Source organism: Lactuca saligna, chromosome 5 (genome assembly GCF_052625555.1).
Source record: "Lactuca saligna cultivar CGN05327 chromosome 5, ASM5262555v1, whole genome shotgun sequence".
NCBI classification, from domain to species: Eukaryota; Viridiplantae; Streptophyta; class Magnoliopsida; order Asterales; family Asteraceae; genus Lactuca; species Lactuca saligna.
Genome location: NC_136421.1, coordinates 6,861,277 through 6,871,018, shown reverse-complemented (window position 1 = coordinate 6,871,018; position 9,742 = coordinate 6,861,277).

Sequence of the window (9,742 nt, the reverse complement as noted above, 5' to 3'; positions counted from 1 at the left end):
AATTGCTAGCTACAGTTAGGCAGGCATGCCTAAGGTGAACAAATGCCATTTAGCTTAAACGAATGAAGAACGTTATAAAGGTCTCTAGGTCACATCAAGTATGGTTGTACGACTCGCAAATAAGTTTAAACTAACTTTGGTTTACGGACTCTACTCTTCATTTGTTTTATTTTAATTAATAAAACTGCTTTTATATATACTGATAGTAATCAAGGATTTCTAAACTTGCATCTCTACCTCTAGGACGGATAACTGTTTTTAGGGAAAATATAGGATTTTCCCGGGATAACTTGGCTTTTCATAAACGTATTTGTTTTTACATGTACCTAATTGATATTCATTTTCATTCCATGACTCCTTGGATTGTACATACCTCGTATGAATCGGGAAGTCATGGAAGAAATGGGTTTTCAAACACGCTTTTCATAAGAAAATATAGGATTTTCTTAAGGAACACTTTTCAAAAGGATCAAAGAAACATTTTCCACCAAAACTAAATGCTTATGAACTCACCAGCTTTATGTTGATATTCTTTCAAAGTTGCTTGTATTCTCAAGGATTTAGTAGACAGGTACTTCCAGGATTTTGTAGAAGTCGGCGCGTTAGAGTCACGTCTTTTGATTTTACTTTGAGAAGAACAAAACTTTGTATTAAAACAATGTAAACCTTTTTCATATATGTATTCAATGTTTGGTTGTGTTTACTATGCTTGCTATGATATAACTGTTGTGATACTACGCATGATGTCAACACCCCCGAACGTTTCCGTTGTTCCGATTTGAGGGTGTGATAGATTGGTATCAGAGCCCTTTTTTATAGCGAACTAAGTATACCAAACCTTACATGGTATACAACTATAAATACTAAGGGGACTAAGTTCTCTAAACTAAAAGTATACTTTCAAAAATAAGTATTTTTATAACAAAGCATACAAGCATACTTAAGTACCCGAATCAGTGTCATAAGTAGAATAAAACAAAAGTATGTGGATGTTGGACATCGCGGTTAAACCTGGGCAGTTATGTAATCATTTCTAGGGTCAATATAGCTTGATCAACTATATTCATTCAAGACATGACCAACATGTGCTTGGGAGTGATTGTGGTGTTGCAGCAAGCCTACAACTTACCTAGATACCAGAAGAGTTCTAGAACCAAACATAAGGGTTGAAATACTATAGGAGTATTTTAGGATGCTATAACAACCAAACTGAAAACTTACCCAAGGATCCATTCTTCAAGAATCAAGCATGTGGCTATAATACATTGGAAGTATTATTACATTCGATGACTATTAACTATTCCTTTACCACCATCTCGCGTAGATAGCATGTCCGGATTCCATCTCCCTGGCGACCCGTACTTTCCTAACCAAGGAGATGATGGATGGCTCGAACCAGTGCTAGAAGAGAACCATGAGATTCCTTTGGACGATGACTTTGATGAACCATTTCCTGAAGATGCTGACTCAGAACCCGAAGTCGAGAACCTACCTTAAGTAGCGCCGATACCAAATCCTAACCCTTGACCTGAGTTCGAAGGCCCAATGCCTATGTGGGTCGGAAGCCTATATAGGTGGAGTCACGAACAAGGCCAACCCTACCCATACGACATAAACCGCAACTTCTACAATCTGAACGATGGAGGCCCTGCGGATAGGGCCCTTCCAATCCTAATACGCCGAGTGGATCGCAATGTGGAGCTAGGTATGATAACCCTTCAACGAACCGTGGAGCTCGAAGAGGATTCGAACACCAGGATGGAGTGCATTCGTCGCCTCGAGATTTCTCATGCGAGAGCTGCAAGGAACAATGAAGCTCTGCAGCAAGAGTTAGCTACAACCCTAGCCGAAGTCATAGAGCTCCGCGCACGCAAGTCAGAGTACGAGAGACGCCTGCCTGGTGTGGAGCGTCAACTGCCCGAATTAAGGTTTCACTTGAGGAGTACCCGTCGCCAATAAGGGGATACTCTACTCATCCTTCCTTTTTGGGTCTAAGGAATAACTTTCATATCTATATTCTGAGTAGTTCTTTTCCGTAAACATCTTTGTCTTTCTTGTTTCCAATATGTCCTCTGTATTAGTATGATTTAGACCTACTTTTAGGTCGTGGTTTCCGAAATATATGTAATCTCTGTTTCAGTATTAGTGGCAACAAACATTTATTAGTTGAAGATTATCATTGTCAAAAGTATACCTTAGATCGGTAGCATGCAAATTAAACAACTTTATCAAAGTCCTATCATTGTTTTGTCTTAAAAACATGTATCATAGGATGTACTTACACGATCATTCCTTTTCCTCATTGATTTCATGTCAGTCTCCATAAAAAAAAAAAACAAAAAAAAAACAAAAAACTACGATGTCATAATTAGCATGAGATGGCTGAGCCCCAAATCGTGCTGATGTCCTTGCTTCGAGAGGGCGATTCGTCTCAGTTTTTTCCCTTTTGACGAAATCCTCACTGGTTATAGTGATAAAAATTGTTCGAACCTTCGTATCATTTCCTGCGCCAAAGCCCAAAAGTATCTACGAAAGGGATGCCATGCATTCCTAACTCATGTTGTCGATAAACGCAAAAACTTAAAGGCCTTGAGAGCATCTCCGAAGTCTGCAACTTTTCTAATGTCTTCCCCAAAGACATTCCAGGGATTTCTTCCGAGTGTCAAGTTGAATCCCGTATCGACTTGATCCCCAGAACTACCCTTATAGCTAAATCTCCATAGCGTCTAGAGCCGTCGAAAATGTGAGAATCATCCAACCAACACAATGAACTGAACAACAAGGAGTTCGTAAGTTTATTGTATGTGAACTTTATTGTGTTCAAATCTTTTTCTATTCTTGCTAGGATCACATCATGGGGATGTGGGTCGAACCAATGAGAGTCAGATAGCAAAACGGGAAAATCTTAATGCATAGAGAAACATTTAGGATACATCCAGAGGCAATCATCGTTGCTTACAAGCTTCTATTCTTGACATGTAGCAGATCATGCCTCCGAAGAAACGTAACCAACCCACAGGTAAGACGCCAATCCTCAAGATGGACTGAGCTACTTTCCATAATATTGTCACAACAGCGGTGGCAGCCGCGCTAGCTGTTCTTAATTCTAACAACACAAATGTGGGTGGAAGTGTTAATGGTAATCCAAATCTTGGTGTTAACCAATCTCAACAACAAGTACCTACTAGAAAGGACACACCTGATCTCCAACCTAACATCCTAAAACGAAAGTTCAAAGGAAGTTGTTCAACCACCTACTGAGAGGAAACAAATTAGGATCGTCAGTAACCCAGTCAGCCCTGTTGTTCCAACACCAACCACACCTTACTTGGGAAAATCTCCCGCACTACAGCAAATGCAAGTACCATCATCATGGAGTCTGCCGAGTGCTTCATTGCGCTAGATGAAACAGGAAGGGGCACACCTCCCGCAGTTGTAGGACCCCAGTCAAGGTCATTGATGTGTGTAAAACAAACTAGTTTTAATCCTACTAACTTAAACACAAAGACAAACACATGAAAGGCAGTGTACCTATCGATTAGCAGTTTAGTTCAGGTAAGTAGGGTATTGAACACAGGGAACGGTAAACAATTAAAATAGATGCTAATATTATCTAAATAAAACAAGTAATAGAAAGGGGGTTTTCTCTAGTTTTGCAAGACTAGAAACTTAAACAATTAACTAAAACTTAAACTAAGAAACTAAGGGCTAAGCAAATAAAAATCAACTAAATTCAATAATAAAGAGGACTTCTGTTTAGGTTCGACTCATTTGTTCCCATGGATGATTTTAATGTATCGGATTAATTCTTCATCGGCTACCGATTAAGATAATTAGGTTCATGTTCGCTATTCCTAATTCTTAGAAAACAAATTAACTCAAGCAATGGCCAATTGTCTAAATTAACGGGTTTCCTAGATTATTGATTCAGGTTAAGTAAGACTTGTAATAGTTAATCAAATTGGTGATTCAATTAACCTCTTGTTGATGGTGTATCACACAAGCTCACACATTAACTTACCTTTCTTCATGTTAATTCTAGTTTCACATTCGTTATTCCTAGACATACAACTATGTGGTCACGTAAATCATATGAAATTAGCAACTAAGAGATGTTCATACAACTTAATTACTAATTTATTAACAAAAGAATAGTTATTGTTAACACATAAGGTTCTTTAACAAGCTTAATAAAAAATAATCACCAATTAAAATTAATCCTAATCAAATAATCAATCCATGTTCACAAATTCATCTACCTAAACAGAAGTTATGAGTTTTTAGCTCATGATTACAGCAGAAACAAGCACAAAAACAAAATCAATTGGTAAAAACATAGTTCAAACAAGAGATTAGGTAAGAGTAAACTTGATTTTGACTTGATTCTCATTAAAATTGAATGTAGGGTTGATTCCCTTGCTTCCTACGCTCCAGCAGCACCTTTAGTCGATAATTGACCTCCAAGGGTTCATCTCTATGATAGGGTATCGATCTGAAAGTCCCTTTATATATATTTTCACAAAATAGGGGCTACTCGGCGAATCCATTGACCTACTCGGCGAGTCCATCACTTAAAACCCGTGTGCGGCAAGTCAGCGCATCCAGAATCGCGAAACTTCTGACTAACTCGGCGAGTAATCGACCCTACTCGCCGAGTACGTTTTGAATCAGCATTTTCTCAAAACACGAAAGTCGTCCGAAATTGTGTCTACTTTGCAGAACATTCTGAATCTCGTCAATCGGAGTTACGGTTCATGAGATATGGCCAAAACACTGACGAGGGGTCAAGCTGTCCAACAACATCCTTCTTTCTTCAAAATCCAATATCCAAGCCTCCAATCGCTAGTTCCGCTTCCTTTTCCTTCCGAGCATGTCATTATTGCTGAAAAATGAAATTCTAAACTAATTAAGCACCTTTTGTTCATTAAATGAGATTAAATCAACATAAAGTATTAAGATAATGCATGAAGTTTATAACTAAATATGCCCATATCAGTCATCACTCCAACTACCAAAGTTGGGGATATTCCAACATGTCACCTCTGTGGTAGTGTTGGAAATTTAAAAAGAGACTATCCAACAGAGAAGAATAATGAGGAAACAGGAGGAGTCTGACCTCAGAGAAGGAGGAAGCATCGAAGGACCCCGCCATGTTTTGGTACGTTTTCAAAAACCCCAATAATGGTTCATAATTGTGATTTTTTTTCGTCCGAAGTAAATCACGAAATCCTTATAAGGTTTAAAGCCATAATGAGAAAATTATGATAACTCAGTGAATATACTAGGGTCAGTTGTAATTATACACAGTTTGTGTACACCAAACGATCATAGAGAGAGCTAGTAAGAACCATTTCATGAAAGTTCATAGTTTCAAAACATCATAACCCTCGTGTTATTAGTACCTGTTAACTTCGAGTCAAACACAGAAAACACCAGAGACACTCACCCAGGGACATCATTGTCCTAACAAAATGATCCTTCCAAACTAACTTAACGTGCATCTCTAGAACTTCGTCTCGCTTAGTCCGACTGAGTTTATGTTATACCAAACCCTTTTGTATTAAATCGTTCGATCGCAAAACTCTCGTCGCTCGTAACGTCAAACTAGATGTGAACTTCGAAAATTCATCTCTCTTCAAAACCCGAAGGTATCCATGCGAAGAGTATGAATCACAACCAACGGGTAAAATAGTGAAGATCCGCTGAAACATCTGGTGAGAGCACGAATACAAGAAGGAGAGACTCACTTGTGTCTACCTTCGAGAAGTAATTCGTTTTCATGGTATACCTGTAATCATTAACTCTGACCAGGTTAGCAAGTTTACCAAGAGAACTTAGTAACATATCTCCCGTCATTCACGTGTCGAACCTAGATAAGTGTCTATCTGATGAGACACTTGCGATTCCCCTCGACAATGTCGATTTAAACGAGAGTCTCCACTTCGTGTAGGAATCATTTGAACTCATGGACCAGGAAGTTCAGCACACGAAACAAACGTCGTATCCAGATAGTAAAGGTTCACTAAGATACCAAACAAGAACTTGAATTCACTTTGGAGCATGGGGATCCAAGGAAACAGAAGTACCCCCATCTTTTCTAGGTCCATGAGTCGTATCATTATTCTTAAATTTCGGGATGAAATTCCCTCTAACGGGGGGATGATGTGACAACCCAAAACTTCTACCTGGTACATCTATTCAGTTAATGTAAGTTAAACTCGTTTATGTTAACTCCTAGCACTGATTAAGGGTTCTTTTAAGCGTACTAAGCTTGAGTAAAATCAAGGTTGAGATTAGGAATGAGTCAGCTAGTCGTATAGGGATGAAATTTAGCTATACACCCATTTTGGAGGAGTGTGCGGTCGCACACATGGGTGTACGGCCGTACACACCCCTCATGGCCACACACCCACCCGTATATAAAGGCTAGACCCCTTTCCTTTCATTCCTTTAACATCCTGGCAGCACACAACACAATTTCTCTTAAGCTTCTTCAACCATAAACCCTCCAAAGGCTTCAAAAACGTGAGTATTCCATCCCTTAGCTTGTTGTGCTTGAAGAACCACTTAATCTAAGCCTAGAATCATTGAATTCTGTCATGTTCTTCATCTCTTTGAAGGAGTGCGGTCGCACACCCACACAAGTTGGTCTCACACCCAAAAAGACCCTCCAAAGTGAGAATGGGACTTCCATATTCGAGCTGGCCTCACACTCCAATAAGACCCTCCAAAGTGAGAATGGGACTTCCATATTCGAGTTGGACATGAACCTAGATTTGCTACACCTTAGAATTAGCCTTTTGGACATCATCATGTAGGGTGTACGAACGAATACACCTGTGTACGACCACACACACCCTTGTGCGGCAACACACTCCTTGTGTGCGGCAGCACACTCCCGTGTGCGACCATATACACACCCTAGGATCACAAACTCATTTCTAAGACCCTAAACTACTACAACTTAGTATGGACCTAGAACACTTTATGGATGCAAGTATAGAACGTGAAAACACCTCAAAGGCACCTTCCATCATGAGTGTACAGCCGCACACCCCTTGGGCTGCACGCCCATGGCCGCACACACCTTTAAGGTGGCCATACACCTCCCCATGCAATCCTTTAAGGTCCTAGCACTTAGTGTAAGTACTCCCAAGTTATTAGAGTGGTTCTCCATCACATTTAGTAGGGAAATGCCTTCATTTGACTCCATTATGTGTCATTACATGTTAATTAGGATCAAATTGTGTTCAAGGCTTCACTTGAACATCTCGCATTCCGTATCGATCCTTCATTCAAATCGCCCAAGGTGAGTTCATACCCCTACATTTTCCGTGTTTTTATGTTTTAGAGGGGGGGGGGGGTGGGAATACAAGCGAAACTCAAAGTATTTTATTAAGTTTTAAACGTATTAATACAGTCTAATGATTTCCACGTTAATAACATATTCAGATATTTTATCCCTTTTTGTAATATGTTGAGCATAAGGGAAACTTTTATTTTGGAAATCTAACTACATAGCTTTCATAAAGGTTTTTACAAATCATATTCCATATCAATTCTAATAAACTATAATGGGTATAGTTTGGGATAACCCTCTAGGCAGTTTTTACCAAATCAAATTTCATGGGTGAATATGTATAAACTATGGCAGGTTTAGTTTGTGTTATATATATTTTATCACGAGTATAAAGTACTATTATTCAAGGATAATTTTTTTTTTTTATATTGTCTCTAGCTAGTAAACTAGATTATACGGAATTATGAGGATCTACTTCAATACTGTACCCTTAGGTGTATAGGGCTAAATCCGATCTCAGTCTAACCAGAGTCTCCTGGAGAGAGAGAGAGAGAGAGAGAGAGCGTGAGATTTGTGAATAGATCTATTCGGGACTGAAAATCCCACACCTGAACTGCTAGCTACAGTTAGGCAGGCATGCCTAAGGTGAACAAATGCCATTTAGCTTAAACGAATGAAGAACGTTATAAAGGTCTCTAGGTCACATCAAGTATAGTTGTACGACTCGCAAATAAGTTTAAACTAACTTTGGTTTACGGACTCTACTCTTCATTTGTTTTATTTTAATTAATAAAACTGCTTTTTATATATACTGATAGTAATCAGGGATTTCTAAACTTGCATCTCTACCTCTAGGACGGATAACTGTTTTTAGGGAAAATATAGGATTTTATAAAACTGCTTTTATATATACTGATAGTAATCAGGGATTTCTAAACTTGCATCTCTACCTCTAGGATGGATAACTGTTTTTAGGGAAAATATAGGATTTTCCTGGGATAACTTGGCTTTTCATAAACGTATTTGTTTTTACATGTAACTAACGGATATTCATTTTCATTCCATGACTCCTTGGATTGTACATACCTCGTATGAATCGGGAAGTCATGGAAGAAATGGGTTTTCAAACACGCTTTTCATAAGAAAATATAGAATTTTCTTGAGGAACGCTTTTCAAAAGGATCAAAGAAACATTTTCCACCAAAACTAAATGCTTATGAACTCACCAGCTTTATGCTGATATTCTTTCAAAACAGTTTGTATTCTTAGGGATTTAGTAGACAGGTACTTCCAGGATTTTGGAGAAGTCGGCGCGTTAGAGTCACGTCTTTCCATTTTACTTTGATAAGAACAAAACTTTGTATTAAGAGAATGTAAACCTTTTTCATATATGTATTCAATGTTTGGTTGTGTTTACTATGCTTGCTATGATACAATTGTTGTGATACCACGCATGACGTCAACCACCCCCGAACGTTTCCGCCGTTCCGGTTTGGGGGTATGACAAGACGTTACACTGAAACTTTGAAAAATGATAGAGGCGTTCTTTATATGCACACTTTCACTTCTATGATTACTACGACTTTTGTTTAGATTACTTAGGCTAATAAGAAACCAATCTCCGATTCATATTTTACGATGTACTTTGCCCTATAGGGTTGAACTTGAAACTTCAAATAATAATAACTTATTCATAGTTAGATTTGAGCGTTCTTTGTACTCTCTGAATCCTCATCATGTCTACTACAAATTTCATCAAGACTATTTATCCTAATAGTATTTTATTTTTAGACGTTTATTGGATGTAATTCTTTAATTTATAATAATAATGTTTTATTCAAACATTATAAGCCCATACTATTTGCCCATAAAACATGTACGCAATATAAATATAATTTATATAATTTATAAGTCCTTAATACATCTAGTCCGAATTCACGGGCGTTATAGCAGTCAAATAGATGATCCCACCCGAAAGCAATAAATCAAACAAGAACCATGCGATAAGACTTTAGACAAAGAGGTTTCAGGGATACCCCAGAGCATCCACTTAACGACCAACCAATATCATCGTTACCCTAACCAATCATGACATTTACAATATCATACAATCAACAGGCAAGACCCTACAAATCTAGCATAACATGACACCAAGTGTCCTATATTGCATAGGGATACCAAGGAATTCTTCTAGTCAACTAGTATACTCGTATTCTAGCAGTACCATGATCATAACATACAAAGGATATACAATGTCATACATGGCATAATTAGAAGACTCACCATAATCACAAACCGGAAAATCACAACAACACTCTCACTCCTTGCATTGATCAATCCCGCGAATCGACTATCATCAAATAAAGATAAATCCTCAATTAACAACCCAAATCCTTCAAGTCAACGACCTCCACGTCGTGGTGAGCTCTTGGCTACGCCATG